At 36.3% G+C, this 18,851-nt stretch overlaps 1 long non-coding RNA gene across 1 annotated transcript; it reads right to left on the reverse strand.

Moving 5' to 3' along the window:
* Positions 1 to 15,551: 15,551 nt before the first annotated feature.
* Positions 15,552 to 18,649, reverse strand: LOC128791227 (uncharacterized). Its single transcript, XR_008432009.1, has 3 exons — positions 18,509 to 18,649; positions 16,484 to 16,609; positions 15,552 to 15,637 (listed from the first exon to the last, which is right to left on the reverse strand). It is a non-coding gene; the product is annotated as an uncharacterized LOC128791227 (long non-coding RNA).
* Positions 18,650 to 18,851: the final 202 nt, after the last annotated feature.

An 18,851-nucleotide genomic window follows, 5' to 3' on the forward strand; every position in this document is an offset into this window, starting at 1 on the left:
AAGAACAGAGTTTTGCACATATAGAAGAGCAATCCCATAGAATAGCAAATGCTAGGAAATAACTCTGGGAAGACATGCTAGGAAGAGAAAGACTGAGAAATAACCTTGTGGAAAAGGTCTATTTCACAGTCTTTATGGAGGATAATCTTACTTGTCTCATCTGCTTGCAATGGACTTTTACACTGAAGAAATATTGCTTTAGCTTCTCATCCAGACTGGGCAAGACTCAGTACAGAATATCCTTGTCCTGTTGCCTGTATTTTAATGCTTTGTACCTCATAGGCATGTCTTTATACTTAAGTATCTCTTGCCACTAAGTGGAATGCCTCCAGTAAAGGTCAGTAAGAAAAATTCCTCCCAAATCCAAATCTTATTATCTGGGTCTCAGAATCTTCTACTATAAGCTTGTGAGACAGAGATTTAAATCTCTAAATGCACAGAGAAAATGCATAAACTCAGTACACTTATGCATCTGCAGGTGAATGTCTCTTGGTTTCTCCCACTGGTTATATTTCATTTTGCATGAGATAAATTTTATTCAGAGAGCAAGAATGACCCTTTCAGCCTAACAATTTCCATTTGCGATATGAAAAGCTGTGGTTCTTTTTTCTGCTCTCAAAAATCATTCCAGGAAAAAGTGAACATCTTTAGAAGGAGAGCCTGAGAGCACACTTAAAAATATGCTAAGGCAGAGCAAAGACACAGTTCTGGGAGAAAGGGGAGATATAAAATCCATCAGTCAGAAAAGGCACTGAATCTTTACTCTCCTTTACCTCAATTTATTCTTTCCATTCTGGTCTGCTGCATCGGAGAATGACACCACCCACTGCTTCTGGCCCATTTGCAAATGTAACCTAAACGTGCAGAAACTTTTTCTGAAATTCAAAAGTGTAGTTGACATTTTTTCAGTCAATTCTAACTGCATTTCACTTACAAATGTCACAGCATGCTGCTTGAACAGCCTTGTTTCATGAAGGAAACAAGCAGAACCATCATGCTAAGCAACCTCAGGAACAGGGATGCAAAAGGAAAGCAATTTCTGTGTGTCTCCATGAAACCACATGATAAAAACTGCCAACGTCATTCAACACAAAACTTGTACATGTGCCAACACTCAGATTGACAAGGAACAGTATTTAGCAATCCAGTTAATACCCTAAACTAACAGAGAAGGGGTTAAAAGGGCTCCAGTACAAGTATCTCTCATTTACCCATACTGGTGATCTCTGGAGATGATGTCTTGAGAAAGACCAATGGGTTCCTCTGTTATTTCTCTCTATATGTTTATGTTCACCTTCTGAGTATGGACACTATTTTCAGAGAGTATCAATCATTACATTCTCACAGTACATTATTCTAAATATTTCTAGAGAAGAAAAACATATTTCTGTTATAACGCTTTACTAATACACACAGGGATTTCAAAGTAGTATTTTATCAAAAACACACACAGTTTTGCTTTCTTAGCTAACTCACAGAATGAAGGCTACAGTCTTTCTTTCTTTTTCTTTTTTTCCTTTCTTTTTTCTTTTTTCTTTTTTCTTTTTTCTTTCTTTTTCTTTTCTTTTTCTTTATTTTTTCTTTTCCCTTTTCTTCTTTTTCTCCCTTTTCTGCACTACATGTTGCTAGCAATATATTTATCTGACTTTGAAGGAATCTGTAATAGTAAATATTATGGTTATTATGGTTTCTTCTAACATTTCACCTATGAAAATAAACTGCATAAAATGGAGTTCACATTAAAGATATCAGGGTCAAAGACCATTGGAACAGGCATTGTAGATCCATTACAATACAGTACCCATAGGCAGTGATTATTTATTGGAATATGTTATGAGTCATGGCAATTCATAACACTACGGTCGCTGGAAAATTCCATTTTCCACTCTGAGCCAATATTAGGCTTACAGTACATACATTTTGATCAACTGAGACACAAATGCATCCCAGCAGTTACAGGAGAGTTGTTTCCTTTCTTTCCTCAATTTGAGAGATACTTATTATTTCCAGGAAAATAAATTCCGTGGAATGAAGCATTTACAATTCTTGGCAGGACACTTAAAATGAATAAGACTGTACATGAAAGCTTGTTTGACTGTCTATTTAGTTTCATTTTAAAGATTTCAGTCTTATCATTCATGATTTATGCACAACATGTACTGCCACTTGCTGGTCTGTTCTATAAATACCTTCATAATTTGAATTAAGATAATCTGTTATCTGTGCTCGGTAGATGTATTACAGTTTTGTACTCACTTAAAGTTCCCCCAAACCATAAAGCCTTTTTTTCATTTTAGATTTAGCTAAAAATATTCGCCCATTAAAATGGCAATCATCATTAAAATTAGTTCCCTGATTCTACTGATTAATTTTAAAGCAACAAGCAAGGTTTCTGAAAATTTATAATTAAATATATTTTTAGACAAAACCTGACAATTTTCAAGAGTCTAGTAAAGCAATTACCTGGCATAAAATCTGCAGGACAAAGTTAGAGGGAAAAGGAAGTAATTTGAAATAAATACATATATTAATATAAATATGTCATAAGAATATTGCCAGAGGCAACAGAGCAGTATTGCTAAAATGTTTTAAATGAGCATATTTAGGACCTTTCCAGTTGTCTCCAGACAAATGTGGATCCTTCTATAAAGGGGGCAGGTTGTTTCTTCATGAATATATAGTTTCTGGTTAAACAAATTTAAAACTTTTCCCCTTCTATCACCTCTGTAGTTTCAGTGAGACAAATGTGAGTAGCTGGCTTAGGAGATGCAAGGTAAGGGTTTATAGTTACATTCTGGTAAATAGGCATTTTTAGTCACACGAGGAATTTGAATCATATGTTCACTTTTGGCTGTTGCTAAAGGGAGGGAATAACCTGTTCTCATGTGTGTGAGAGAGAACCAAAAGTGGTGGAGCCAAGGTGCAGTAAGAACTATAGCTTATGTCTATTTGGAAATGCTAAATCACTGGCACAGATTGCTCAGAGAATTTGTGGAAATGCCATCACTGGAGATCTTTAAGATAAGTTAGACAGTAAAAGGTCATAACTTGATGCCTTTATTCAGTCATTCTAAGTATCACATAAATGTTCTAAAAAGCATTTAAGAGCTATGTAATTTTTTTTTACATAAAACCATAAAAGATTTTGTATATTTCTTCAAAATTCATCTTCATTTACAATCAGAAAAAGCTGAGATTTGAGTATTTATTTTTAATTTTTCTATTTTCTTTCATTTGATTATCTGAGCCTTAGAGGAGGGCTTGGACACTTTTCTTTTTTTTTTTTTTTTGTGGCCCATTTCTCATATGCTGGGGTATATGAGATGGTGTATATATATATATACACATATATATATATATATATATATGTGTATATATATATATATATACCAACATCTGTTGGTAGCTACTGGACTAGAAAACCTCTTGAATCTCTCTGTCATTTTGGTTGCCACAAATAGTTTCTGAAAGATGGTCTTTCTGTTTAAAATTTAAGTTATGCTTAAAAGTCAACTGAGTAATACAAATTCTAATTTTAAGTCTGAAAACAAGCCAAAGTCTGTAACTGCCAAGTACTGTCATAGTTTAGGAAATATTAACATGGGTGCAACCTTAAACTTTGGCACATTCTAAAACTTTTTTAACAGTGGGAAGATACTCAAAGAAAGATGTAATGGCATATATTTTTAAATTAAGGACTGCCATTACCCTTAGATTATGGGGGCAAGGGGAAGCCCTGCATAGGCCAACAGATATTTTATTTTTTTTAATAGGAAAGAAAAAAATATCTCTTTAAGTGGAAATTAAATCCATTTCCTTCTCTTAAATAACCAATGTGCTAGACAAGATTTAAACCTATCACCTTTTTTTAAATTCTTTTATGACTTTATTGCTCATGAACATTGAACATCTTACAGTAAACCCAGATTTCAAGCAGCAGAACAAATGAAAAAAAAAGAGCAAGCTGCAAGTTCCACTAGAAGCATAATGGGGCCCATGAACGAGTATTTGTTGTCAGGTTTGTGAGTCAAGGAATTAAATATTGTTCAGCTAATAGTACCTGTAGATGCAGTCATAAAATATTGGTGATGGAATTAAGTTGCAAATAGTAGCAGTCTCCAGGCTGTCACAGGCGACCACTGGACACTCTTGAAATGCCATCCTTGAGCCTTTTAAATAAAGAGTGGTGGTAGATTTTTTTAAAGGGTGTGGGAAAGGGAAGGACAAACTTGTAACAGACTGTTTTGATGTGTCAGGGCAAGACAGAAATAATTAACTGGGACCTACCTGTCTCTGCTGTACAAGGAGTGCATTGTGCAGAGCTCACAGCTCTCTCTTTGTCCTTCTGAGCACTGCAGGGATAAACAGGAGTGACTCAAGCTCTAAGAAACAGCTCCAAAGCTTCCTGAAGCCAAGAGGCTCATGATCAGCTCCTTGATTTGGCTCAGATTCCCTGTGTGCATTGTACCCACTCAGTAAAAAACCTGTCCTGAACCTTCAGAATAAGCAAAACACCTGGTTGCTACCTGCCTCAGCTCTCTCTGCACACTATATAACGAAATTTGGCTTCCTTTTTGTTCCATATTTTGTAATAAGGACTGGTATGCAATAAACATATAAGAGTTTGTGGTCTCATTCCCTCACTATCCAGTATACAAAGCAAGTCCTGTTCCTTCCTCACTCTGTTGCTCCCCTACAATGTTCCCCTGATCCACATCCTCATATTTAGCAGATAAAGGACATCAATACAGCTGAAACATTGTTTTGCTCATCAATCAACAAGGTAGAAGGGCCTCATGGACTATATTGTTGCTTCAGTTTATGGAAAAGACCATAAAATTCCCACTTCCTCTTTAAGAGAAAGAGCTCTGCTCTGCTCACAGCCAAAGGCTGCATTACTCTCTTCTGTATGACCACGCATGCTGAGGGCTTATAATTAATACGGTTTAAGCAACTGTGAATTGATAAATTAATAAATAAATTATCCAGTAAAGACTCCTGACTGGGAATGGTTAGTACATTCTCCTGACCATTTGAATAAGAGAAAAGTCTGTATCCATTCCATCAGGCTGCAGCCACGTGAGAGTGACGTTACTGGTTTAAGCAACCGCGTGTGTTCTCATTGCTGCTGAAGGAAAAGGAGTATGTTATATAATACCATTTTGGCAGTAGATGCATCACTTTCTGGAGATGTCAACTTCTCTCCAAAGACAATACGGGCTCCTGGAAGACAAGGCTGGAAAAGGGCCCGTCCTTTTAGATGGTGCAAGTTAAGTCAAATGAATTCTGCCAACAGGCTGCTGCTGCTATAAATCACAGCTTGCTTGTGCCCAGTCCCACACTGACACAGCTCTCTCAAAGCAGCTGTAAGAAGTGACAGCTGCCTGGCAAGATACTAGACATAAATACGAGCAGATAAGAAGTGAGATGGAGTGATTTTGGACTTGGAAGAAAAAAGAGGAAAATATGAATCATCCATTTTATACAGTATATTATACCTTTTATGGTTCAAAGCAACATTTGTGTGACACCCCCCACAAAGGGTAAATTTCAAATAGGTTCTCTCAAGATGCTTTTGAGCCATGTAGTAAAAGTGTTCTAGTATTCATCTGAAATGCTATACTGCTCCTCTATTTTACTTAAAAACTTCAAGTAAAGCAGAAAATAGTTAATAAACAGAAACTTTCTTATGAGACTTTGGTTGCTTCTAAGCATCAAAAATAAGGAAAACTTGTTATCTCAGTAAGATTTTATGGTTATCTGCTTTAAATCTTGGGGGAAAAAAAGATAAAGAGGTAGCATGGGACGTGAGGGGAAGAAGATTCTGAACTGATTAAGGATGCAGATTTAGGTGAATATTTTTGGATTTATGACAGGTTTTATGTGTGCTTTTTATGGCTTTGTTCACCATTCATAATTCCCATTTTGTAAGCATAAATCTTCTAAAATACCTCAGAAATGAGCAGACACATTACCCGTTTCTGTGTATCATGAGTGACCATTATAATCTATTTGCTTCATAAGGAAAGTTTGGCAGTTCAAATCCTTTTAAAACAAAGGGACAGCAGACCAGACTCAGGCAATGCTCAAATGCCAATAATGGCTAAAAGCAAAATTATTGGCAATGAATAAGAACTAATGAAGGGTTTGTGATGGAGATGTAAATAACCTTTTTGTTCTCTCTTGCTTTCTGTTGCTCAGTATTTTGTGAATAGAATTAACTAGGAATATTTGAAAATCCTAGGAGAGAGGCTGTTTATTGATCATGGTTAGTTCTGCCTGCCATGCTTGCAGTGCTCTGAAATTCATGCTTGATTTCCATGAACTGAGATGATTGGCCTGTGTAATGATTAATTGAGTATTGTTATTAATTTGGAAAACATTTAATTAAAATTTAAAGTAATTAGTAATAGGATATTGATGGCAATGGGTATATTAAATGTTTTCAATACATACTGATTAAATCCCACAAAAATTGCATCTATAAGGAGATAGAGATAAAACTAAATAGGAAACCGTCAACAATAGCTAGTCAAGCCTATGTTACTGTTTTAGATCTACCTTGAGATCACATGAACAAAATATAGTTATATAAACTCTTTACATAATATTTTGTAGCACATTTGTTGGTATTTAAAATTGCATGGCTGTAGAAATTGATTCCTCTCCAGGAGTTTTGACTCACATAATCCTAGGATGATATTTCTCTCTTTTCCTCTTTTTATTATACACAAGAGGAGGAATCTTGGTTCAGAAACTTTTTTTTAGGTACAAGGAAGATGACAATCCAACTGGTGGACATCCTGTTACTCAAAAGCTATGTCTGCATCAATTTCACACTCACTGCAGAAAAGGGAAAGGTGAGAGACCTCTTCAAATCTGGCAATGTAACAAAGCTTCTGGGATGTCAAGCTAAAGTGCTGGCAACACACAGATTATCAAACTAATTTTGAGTTCTAGGAGAACTTCCAGACTGACAGATGTAACCCTAGCTAGAAATCAGGCACTGTGGTGAGTAAACTAAAAATACAGAGTAACTAGAAACAAGATCTTGTCTTTTGGAAACTGTGAATTGTCAGAATTTATTTTAATTTCTCTCTAGCATGAGAAAAACACTAAAAAAAATCAACCAAATAGAGAAAACTGTGAAATTAAAACTTAGGCTCTCCCTGAATTTCAATATGATTTTGAACCTACTTTGCAGGAAGTAAACTGCAAGTATTTTAGCAGATTAGATTTAGCATTTTAGATCCAGAATAAAAACCAAAATTGATCAAACAACAACAAACCCTTACATTTTTTTAAAAAGGTCTGTTGAGAGATGTGTCATCCTGGGAGTTTTTGTTTGTTTCTTTTGTTGTTGTTGTTGTTGTTTTTGTGCTTGGGTTTCTTATGTGTATGCAATTGCCATTTTTAGTAGTCAAGAAGGGAGAATTCTTAAACACAATAGTGATTTACTGTCATTATTATATGGGGTTTTTCTTGACAACTGACATTAAAGAGGAACCTTGAAGTTGGCAAAGAAAGATATTCCTCCAGAATATGGGAAATTTGGCCTAATGTGCTAATTTCCCTTTTTTTCTGAGTCAGAGATCCAGAAAGTCCTCTCCTCTGCTGCATATTGTTCTACAAATTTCTCCCAGGCAAGCTAACAGTATTTTTATTCATCAACCCACTGTTACCAAAATATAAGAATAATCAATAAAATAAAATAGTAACACAGCCAAAAATAGCATTGTATAGAGAGCCACAGAAAAATTAGATAAAATTTTAAATTACTTCCTTTTTTTACCAATGTCATATGCATTTAAATGGTGTAACCCATTAACCTTTATTCCCATCTGCATTTCTTAGAAGATAGTTAGCATTTTTCACCCCTTCCCAACAGAAGTAGAAAGAAAAACTTACCTATTCCTTAATGCACTTACATATCAGCTTGACTTTAGGCTTTGGTTTAGCATATTGGGGTATTCAAAGGGGCAGAATGGTACTTAGGGTCATTTCTGAAACATAAGAGCACCGTCTCTCAGGAAGATACCAAAGAGCATCAATTTCAATTTTTAGCTGTGTAAATATGTCAAAAGATCCTCTGCATAGTGTAAAATACTTTGATGCTCTTATGTATTCCCAGATTCACACTTCTGTGAGCAGTCAACTGTATCAGGATCTGTATCTCTGATTGCAAAGTCTGGGTGAGACCAATAACTCCAAGGCATGTGAATAACCCAGACTCACATGAACAATTCTGTTCAAAGCAACAAAAATGAAACAAATGCCCTAAGGCTAAAAAGCAAGAATAAAGTCCTCCTGCCATCAGAAGTATTCTGGGAAAACATATTCTCTTACCAATGTCTTTGTAGCACTAAAATTTGTCTATCAGTTTAAAATAAATTTTACTTCTGTTTTGCTGTAACCCCTTAGTAAATGACTGCCCAAAGCACTTGTGCCTGATCAATACCTGAATCTTTCCAAAAACATTGCTTTTCAGGCAGCATTCTTCAGCTCTGAACATTAAACCATTTCCCCTCATTTCTCCATCAACTTAAAACATTTTTATCATAAAATTTCTTTCTGCTAAAAAGGAATGAGTGATTTATTTCAGTTTGCCGTTATCCTTGAAGTCTGGTGATAGCAACACTGCTCTTAGTTCCAGTAGTCTTTCATAAAATTAGTAGCTGGTAATCCTTCTTATGCTTTGCTATTTACATGTGCCAAGTGCTGCACACTGGAGTACACCAGGCTTCCATTGCAGTGAAAATCTCTCATAAAATATTTCATCAGTTTTATTTTCTGAGACAGTTATTCAACTTTGTCCCATTCATTGCGAAGTTTGTAGAGGCCAGGTTACATAAAAAGTACATGCTGAATAGACACCCTGAAGGAAAAAAAATGTTTTCCTAAGAATAATATATTGAAAAAAAAACCAAAAACCAAAAAACAAACAAACAAAAAAAAAAACAAACAAAAAAAAAAACAAAAAAAAAAAAAAAAAAAAAAAAAAAAACAAAAAAAAAAAAAAAAAAACCCAAACCAAAACAAAACAATGAAAAAAAAAGATGCAGTAAGAAACAATATTTAAACAAGGTCATATTACTAAGTAGTAAACAGTTTTGTTGTTTAATCTCTTGTAATTCGGAAATCAGCTTCCACTCTTTCCATTATTTTTCATAACAATTTTTTATCTCTGTGACCTTTTTCAAAGAGAGAGCTGTCTATAATTGATCAGTCTTCTTAACAGCAACATGAAATGCCTACAGAATTCTTTTACTTCAGGGCTATTAGTTTACTATGGAGAAATCCCTTCTCACAGTCCAAAATGCATATGCTGGCAAACAAAACTTAGCTGTTGGATCAGGAAAGCTGTGCAGATATCAGACAACCATATGGGGGAAATGAGAGGATGAACTGTTAGCATGGGAGAAATTCTGCTAATGCTCATCTTAGTTCTGTGAGCTTACTTGGCAATAGTATAAGCATATCCAGAAGAACCTCCAGGCAAATCCCCACTTGTGGACAAGTAAGGAATTCTACCAGCTGAACAAACTGCAGGTAAGTGAAGAACAGCCTGTCTGAGGCATGTGCACATGAGCAGCAGCCATGTAACCCAGAAGGGATTTTCTCACCTGATGCCCTCTCTGAATCTCTGCTAAAGTTGCCCCTTTCCTTGGATTTGCCATTTATGCTGCCTTGGAAACAGAAAAGAAGCTGTAAAGTGCAACACCAACTTGTCCTTTGCTGTTATTCCTGCCTTTACATCCATCTGGTTCTCAGAAACAACCTAATTCTCTCACATTCCTGGAAGTGAACAGATCCATCTGTTTGATAAGAGGGTGAGTCAGCATGAGAGCTCAGTATCTGCATCAAGGACCCTTAGAAACTGATATGAAAAAAAACAGATCATGTTTGCAAATTACATTACATTTCAATGTTATAACATAGAAAAATGTCTTAATTTCTTTCAAACATTCATTTAATACATTTTTTATGCTGATAATTTTGGTTTTACTTAACACTTCTGAAATGAATTCTGCCCCCACAGATATCATTTGATGTATATGACTTTTTCCTTCAAAACTCATATGGTTATACCTCGGAGATACTGATTTTTACCTTGAATCAGTTTAAGCATTAAAAAAGTTTCATTGAACCCCAGAAAATATATCTCTTGGGATGTAGTTTGAAGTCATCAGCAAATACTAGTTCTCCTCCATAAGAGAAAAAGCATCAGTGTTAAAATCTGACAGGGATAGTCATCAAGAAAAGGGACACAATTTTCACAATCACTAAAGTTCATCAATTCTAGAAGATTCTAAGTCAGCTTGAAGACAACTTCATTGGATAAAGGCACAGAGAGAGCTTTGGTGTTCTTTCTGGCAGGTGAGTACCACCTGTGATTTTACAGCACCAGATATCTCAGCTGTATCCACTTTACTTCACAGTGGAGAGAAATTACATTACTCTTGTCTGAGACCAAACAGACACGAAATATGCAATTCTATGTAAACCATGCAGTTGGTTATTTTGTATCTTTAGTATCTGGCTGGATTTCCTTCTCAGCTCTTTATCTACTTATTTCCACTATTTATATTCTGCTGTTCTCTGTCCACATCTGACAAAATAAGTTAATTTTGGCTAGTGAATGCAGAGATGGGTGCCAAACCACGAATCTTCTATTAAATGGTATGCCAGCATGACTGGTTCATGTTGGGGTCTCTATGTAAATTTGAGTTTCCAAAGCATGTCCATGAATCTGCCTTCCTACCATGCAGTCTCTTAGCTGAATTAATCTACTCTAGTTCAGCTTTCAAGCACTCTTGATAGAAAGCCATTTATCTGTGAGTGGGATATCTCCTAATTGCTCTGTTCCATGCAACTTTATAAATAGACTTTTACTCATCCCTTTGAGAAACAGTGGGCTAAAGTAAAGGTTTACAGGTCTGATCCAATGCAGCGAAATTGCCAAGTTCATTTAGATCTGTTGTCAAAAAATTAGTCTTTAAATAATTTACCTCAAGACAAAAAAAGACACTTCCAGAAACAGCAATTTGTTTCTTGAAGGCATTGGCTCCTTGCATGATGGCTGCTGCCACTCTCCACTCCTCTCCTCTTGACATGTGCCCCCCACATGCAACACGTTTCTTTGAAGCACTGGATAGAACAGCACAGAAATTGGCAAGAACTAGCACGGCTGGAATAGACTGGTCAAACCAGGAGAAAGCACTAGGAAGCAGCAAAGTGTCTAAACCATTTTTCCCTTTATCCCCATTAGACAGCTGACGCTGTTTATATGCTCTAGCCAGATACAGTAAAACTCATTTGGTTATTTTTATCATGGGAAATGTCTATTTAGTGCCAATTTAACACCATTTAGGGTGGTATTTAATATTCTACTCAACCTGACATTGTTATAATGTCATTCCAAAGCAACAGTAGACTGTAGACCAAATTGTAGACTGGATAATTAAGGAGATAGCACACCAGTTTCAGTTGCTGGGTCTACACATAATCTCTGGGGTAAACAACTGCCCATTTATTGCTAGCAAGATGAAAACACTCTCTCTGTACTGTATCCCATGGAAGACAAAACTGCAATGTTTACAGAGAGGATCCAGGAGTCTGGATGAGAAAAAACTGCCTAGGAAGAGCAGCACACCACAGTGTTAAGCTTTGGATGTCAAATTGTGACCATAAGAAACCATTCCTAGAAACAAATTAGTCCTTCTATCTACAAGCTTATACAAAATGAATCAGAGCTACAATTGTTGTACTTCCAAACACTTTTTCAGACACAGCATGTTCCTTTTTCATGTTTTCAGATGCACAACCTGGTCCTTTGTATGCTGCTGTCATGGTGTGATTTGCTCCAGGTTTGTGCCTCAAGCTCCATCTCTCTGTCCATGGGTGCATGGCCTCACTACAGATTTCAAAGCTATACTTATTTCTTTTTTTTCTTTCTCAAATATGAATACCATTAGCTTGGAATGCCAAGGTTTAATTTTCACTCATTCAAATAGTTTTCTATTCATTATTATTCTGTGGGTTTTCTGTTTGTTTTTTTTTTTTTTTTTTTTTGTTCCTTTTTTTTTTTTTTTTTTTTTTTTCCTGGAGGCAAATATATGAAAATTGCAATCATTGTATATATGTATTTGTATATGGGTGTACATATATGTATATATGTACAGATATCTATATATTTGTGAGCCAGCAGGCAGTGGGAGATTAGAGATTGTGCTTTGTGACTGTGGAACTGACACTTTTATAATTAATAAGTCTTGGGACACATTGTACTTTGGGAAAGAGAGAAAAAGAAGCCTCGTGTTAATACCTTGATACCTTGGTAATGGATTTCTTACAGATGAAAAAGCAAGGACTTTTAAAATGAAAGGATTGGAACTTTTAGGTTTGTTGGTTTTTTTTGTTTGTGTTTTTTTTTTTGTTTTGGTTTGGTTTGGTTTGGTTTGGTTTGGTTTTTTTTTTCCTACTATGTGTTTTCAAGAGCTTGAAAAGTCTGGGTAAACATCGTCCACACACAAATTCCTGTGATATTTGACTCATGCAGCCAGGACTGTGTTCCAGTCCAGTCCAATGTAGTCGCTGTTTTGCCTGATAACTCCTGTACAGGCCGTGTGCCTGGTACACTAATGGGAAATTGTCCAAACTGGGAATAGATGACTGCCAGTCAAATGCAGATAATTAATGTCACAGAGAATGAAGCAGAGATTTAACAAAGTCAGTTGGTTGGATCCTGTCCTAGTGTTTACTAATGACAAAGGCTTTGCTGCATCTTGGACATTTTATTTCATTTCAATTTTTCCCAGAAAAATCTCATTCTCCAGGTTGTTTTTATCACCTTCTAAGATGGACTTATACAATAACTTCATACAGATTAGAGCTGTGTGATCCTCTGTCTTCCTGATTTATTTGGACAGATCCTTCAACATTTATATCATCAGTATGGATTTTCATGTTGTGGTTTAGGATGGCTTCTTTTCTACCAGTGTTTCTTCTTTAAATGTGTGACAGGACACCAGAAAATTTTATGTGCGCTGAGATAGAATAAAACGTGCATTAGTTATTTATTTATTGTAATTTTTAAAATTTTATTTTGACATTTGACACTCTCTTCCTTCCAGACATGAGCTCATGTTCAATTCAAGAAAATGCTGACAGTCAGAAAGGGTACTTAAGCATGTGTTTAACATTAGCACATTTTTAATTCCTTTGGGCATTCAAAATTCAAAGTATGTTTAAATATCTTCCTGCTTGGGACATTAAATCTCTCTTTTCATTTTGATTTCTGCAGCCAACCTTTGCCTGTACCTAAGGCATCCTTTGTGCTCATTTCCATACCACTCTTCAAATATTAGCATTTCTAGATTTACCCTGAGAGACATAAGCATATGAAGAAATGTTTATAAGAAACGTATATGTGCATATGAGAAACTAAGCAGGACATTTTTTGTTTAGATTTCAATGAATAGCATATATGACAATATGTTAAAGTTCTTTGTTTTAATATGTTGATTTATTTTTCTTATGAGATGAAAAAGATTTTTAACCTCATCCAAAAAATACTTTTCTCATGCTCTCAGAAGGAAAATTACCCTGTACAATTTGATACAATTTTTGTAAGATCACAGTAGTTACAGAAAGAGTTCAGTTTTGAATACTCAGAGGTTAGGATACATCCTGAAGTCACTGATAAAAGCCTCAGGAAAACCCTTGTTCAGATTATTTAACCAGAAAATCTATTTTTAAATATAGGTGCATAGTTTGAAAACACAATGACTGAAATCTCTTTCTAAGACAGACAGATGCCTTGAGTGGGATTCACTTGACCCCTGAAAGATCTAAACTGTAGATGTCTAAAAATAGGCGAAATACATTAATTTCTATAGTCTACTGAGACATATTTTAAGTATACCAAATGTTAATAATTTCAACATAAACTGCCTAATAAAAGGAGATGTAACCCAGCCTGGATTTACTCAGGCTCTAAAAAGTATTACAGATACAAAAAAATTAATTTCTGTGCCATTTTTTTTTTTTTTTTGCATTTATGATTTTTGCACAATGGTGCTTTCCTGTGCTGTTCACTCCGATATTACTTCAGTTTTGGGGTTCTGTTTACATGGCTTCACCCTTGTCTATCTGCAGTAATCACATGACTCCCTCTTTATTCAGTAGGACTGAGAGGCAGATCTGAGCTCTGGCGTTCTTGTCCCTCTCTGCTACACATTGAGGATACCACTATGTCTAACAGTAAAGATGCTCAACTTCTACCCTTAGTGCCAAATAATATAGACTTAAGTAAATAATTAACTAGTATGAAGAATATCACAGGATAAACCCAAGTTTTTTAGCAGTTTTGGTGATCTTTAGGTTTCTGCTTTCACTGCCCTCAGTGTGAATCTGACCTACTTTTTAAGATCTCATAGGTTACACGAAACATTATGTGATCATAGTCTCTTGCCTGACAGCTGCTCTGGTGTGATTTAGAAATGTTTCTCTGGTATACCTGGGTATCTGGTGAATCTGAAATTGTGCACACTGCAAAACTAATGGCAGCAATTTCGCTTCTTCTCACTCTCTGCTGGATGTCAGCCCAGGAGCAAACAGCAACATGTGCCAAGTTTCAGGAACATGTTCCCCAGTTCAGAAAACTCTCATACACCTGTCCATTGTTATTACAATTCACAATATGCATTTCTTCTTCCAGCTGTCCTCCACCATGCTGGCATGTGTTGCTCTGCACAGCAGATCTCTGTTATATTTTCAGTTACTGCAGTTGAAGGCACAACAGCAAAAGATTTATTTCACTGTTGTATGTCCTTATGGCTTACTCTGCTCTGTAAGAAACTCGGCACATTGCAATTGCCATTACTTGCCCACTGTATTCAGAGAGAGAAAAGAAGTGGATAATTCAGAAGCATCTACTGAGTGTGTCCTTGAATTGACTGTGCTTGTCAATAGAGTATTCTTATTTTGAAGAAAGAAATGAGGAAAGTGGGTTTTAATTCCATATATGTTTTGGTCACAAAGGTAATTCCCTTTGTATTCAATCCAAGACAAACTTACACAATTCAGTAGAAGAATGGGACCAGGGAAATATTAATATTAACTGACTGTATAGAGGTTGAGTCCTTCAGACTTTAAACAAGAACAACTAATTTAGGAGTCTGTATATTGCCACTGACTATACAATGGAACTAAGTTCCTATTTATGGCACTTAGGTGCTTAAAAATAGGAATCTGCTCCCCACTAAATGATGCAATTGACCTCCAGTAACAACAGATCTCCAGCAGTCTACTCCTCAGCTCTTAACCTGCTGCTCCACCTGCACTTATACTCCACTGAAATTCCATGGGAGGTATATGTAGGAAAATAAACAGTGAATTATGGTTCACATTAAAAAAATCACTGGAATCCAGGGAAGCATCTAGTCTGTCCTGGAATTTTTATTGAAATACTGAGGGAAAATTATTTCAAGGTTTATGGATTAAACTTGGTAATAGTTCATTATTATTTTATTTGGATTTCTTTTCTTACCTGCTATTATGATGCTCTGCCTGAACACCTGTATATCTTAATCCTGTAAGTTTATTTTAGCAGAATTTAGAAAGTCAGCCTTGCTGCCTAGAACAGATAGAAGACACTGAAAGGAAGTATAATTTGGAAGAAGAAGGTCAGACACAAGAGTTATTATCCTTTCAGTTTAAAACCTTTGAAATTATTCACATATGGGGAAAGCATGGAGGTGAATTTGCAAGGCAAGCATTACACTGTGTACTGAATAACAAGATGAACCGGGATTTCAGCTTTGGCTTTTTACCAGGCACAAAAGCTTAAAATCCTGTGAAAGATGGCAAAGAAAGCCTGTCCTGCCTCTGTGTCACAGGAATGAGGGGACCAGGCTAACATGCTGGATCTTTCTCCCAAAGAAGCATTGCCTCAGTACTGCGCAGCTGACTGGATTAATAGGTTTGCATGGTGAGGAGACTTTATAACACTTCATCTGTGAGCTCTGTGTGCTATTTGTATAGCACAGAGAGCAACATTTCCCTTGGGAGTGCTCCCATCACTCCAGGGGCTCTGCAGGGACAGAGGTTTCAGTGCCAACACCCAGGGTAAAGGCTGAGCAGGGGGGCAGTGCCTAAGCAAAGGTCCCATTCCATTCCCCACATCACTGCATGCTCCAGGCACACCATCCCCCTAGATAATATCCATATTGTAGAAAGAGGGGTAATACTTTTGTAAGCAAAAAACATGGTGGAATATTTCATTCGTCCATGGAGGGGTGATACTCAATACATTTTTCATCACTGTGGAAACTTAGTGTTTCTTTATTGTTTGATTTTTGTCTACCTTAATCTTCCAAACACCAAAACGTGGCTCTGCCACTTGGCAATTCATACTAGGAGAGAGCTAAGAGCAAGTGACTTTAAAATGATCCAGAGGTGGAAGGTTAACACTTATTTTTACCTTATTAGTTTTTGCTTGATTAAGTGAAAAACAGGCACTCTCAAAACAACTTAGGAGAGTATTTTGTCCATAATTTACATAAGCATGGGTGCCTTCTCAAAGTCCAGGCTTCTTTAATGTTGACATCTGGAAAAAAAGAGTCACTCTTACACTTCTTGTTGCCTGTCATTCAATGTCATATATTCTTTATTACATTAACATATTAAAATTAAGTAGTCTTTTTTGCTTGTGTTAGCTGTCTCTGATCTATGAAACTCCTTCTTCCTAACTGCTTCATGAGTGACATGATGCTATATTTTTAAAAAAGTTATTTTAATTCGGTAACAGCTCCAACATAGGTCAAAATACAGCTGCTAATGACATAAACATTTAATGGCATAAGTGTTTTCTATTTCTATGCATAATGTAAGTGGGCTGTGCAATTTAACACTGATTAACTGCTAGTGAGCCATTTCCAAGAAGAAAAGTAAGAAAGATCTTCTAGTCACTTAAACCCTAGTTAGAACACAAGTGAGGAAACTCTGTTGGACCCTTTGTATCAGAAAGCTCTTTAGTAAAGTGAAGGAGGATAGCTGCCCTAATACAATTTGAAATAGCCATAAATTTCTTAATGCATATTTCTATGTCTTCTGAGGCTGTTACAGCAAAGGGAGACTGATGGTATCTAAGCAATGCTTTCAGAAGTTATCTCCCCTGCAAAAGGAATGTGTTTTGAGTACATGTGCTATTGCTTTGGGAGAACTATATTTGATTCTACTGTGTAGAATAAAATATAATGCTTCAAAATGCTAAGTCAGAAAAATTGCTTTCCTTTTTTTTTTTTTTGAGGAGAAAGTAGCGGAGATTTTAGGTGCTTTTTAATTAGCATATTGGACAACAAAGAAAAAAAAAGAAAAAGAAAAACCCCTTGTAGGAAATCAGATCATTTTATTTGATAGAAAACATTTTCTCTCTGTTTTAAATAATTTTACCCAAAAGTTTAATGGACATTAATCAAAAAGAGAGAAAGAGAAGGGAAATGGAGAAAACAAGCCTTCACAAACCCTCACTAAAATCAAACACACTTCAGTTTTCATCAAAGGAAAATAAATTCAGATTATTTTTTCCTTCCTTTCCTTGGTTGGTGAGAAAGCCAGAAGAATTAAACAGTTATAGTTCAGATCAAATCAAAACAACATTTTGTTCTGATTTCCAGCTTGGCCAGTGTCAGAAGCTGCTGATCACTTATAGCGCATGGCAAGTATTCCACACCTCTGTAGCACACTGGAATCCAGGATTTCTCTCGTGCTCATTCGTCTGCCCCATCAGCAGAGTGCTGGGATGGGTTCCCAGCTGCCTCAGCAGCAAGATGGGCAGTGTGGAGTTTAAGAGACAATTCTGAGCAGCAGGTTACCAGTCATGGTGTTTTTGCTGTTTTTTTCAGATTTCTCAGCTGCAGGTAGGATTTGTTTTCGCCCCTTTTCCCAGACCAGCAGCACCTCCTGGGAAGAGCACAGGATCTGTGCCAGGAGAGAGCAGAGCAGCTGCCTGAACTGCCTCTCTCTCCTGACATCTGTCTGCCTTCAACCTGGATTCTGTCCTCTTTTCCTGAAATAGTTTACTTGGCTGTGGAGACAAGCCACCTGTGGCCAAATTTTAAGCCATATTTACCTGAGAAAATCTGACTTCTGCTTTGTGCACCCCCAAGCCAAGAGGATGCATTGCCCTGATTCAATACCCAAGAAGAAGGTCTTATCCTTCAATTCACAAAGCATCAAACCAGAGAGTAGCTATTTTCCTGAACTTCAAATAAAAGCTAATACAATATCTGTAGCTTTTTAAAGCAGTGATTTGTGTTGTGAGTCCTGCTAAAAACAGCCAAATATTATTCATTACCCCTTTTGCATCCCTTTCCCACATTCTCTACATGTAATGTATATTTAATATTTATGATGAAGAAGTCCAGAGCTTGAGAAAGAAAGAATAAAAGAAAAATAAATGTAGTGTAACTCAGTGTTAAACATCTGATACAATCCTGCAAAGTACCTCAATCCTGGTCGGTGAGATTTCTATCATTTCAATTCTGGTACCCCTTTAAAGTGAGACTGATAACTGCATCAAATTCCATGGCACTTCCTTGAGTTTTGTAAATATGTACCAGGGCAAGGTGACCAAATTCATTCCCAGTGGTGACCTAGGACAAGATGAAAACAGCCAGATATTTAAGTGTGGAAGGATTGTGCATTAATCCTCCCTAGCTCTTAGCTGCCCCTACAAATAACTGCTATTTGATACAATAAAGGTTTAAAGATCCCAATAAGCAGCATTACAAATGGAGACTGGAAGAAAGGCTATCTGGATTCAAATAGATAAAATGTTTCATTACAAA

The sequence above is a fragment of the Vidua chalybeata genome, chromosome 1 (assembly GCF_026979565.1).
Source record: "Vidua chalybeata isolate OUT-0048 chromosome 1, bVidCha1 merged haplotype, whole genome shotgun sequence".
In the NCBI taxonomy this organism is placed as follows: Eukaryota; Metazoa; Chordata; class Aves; order Passeriformes; family Viduidae; genus Vidua; species Vidua chalybeata.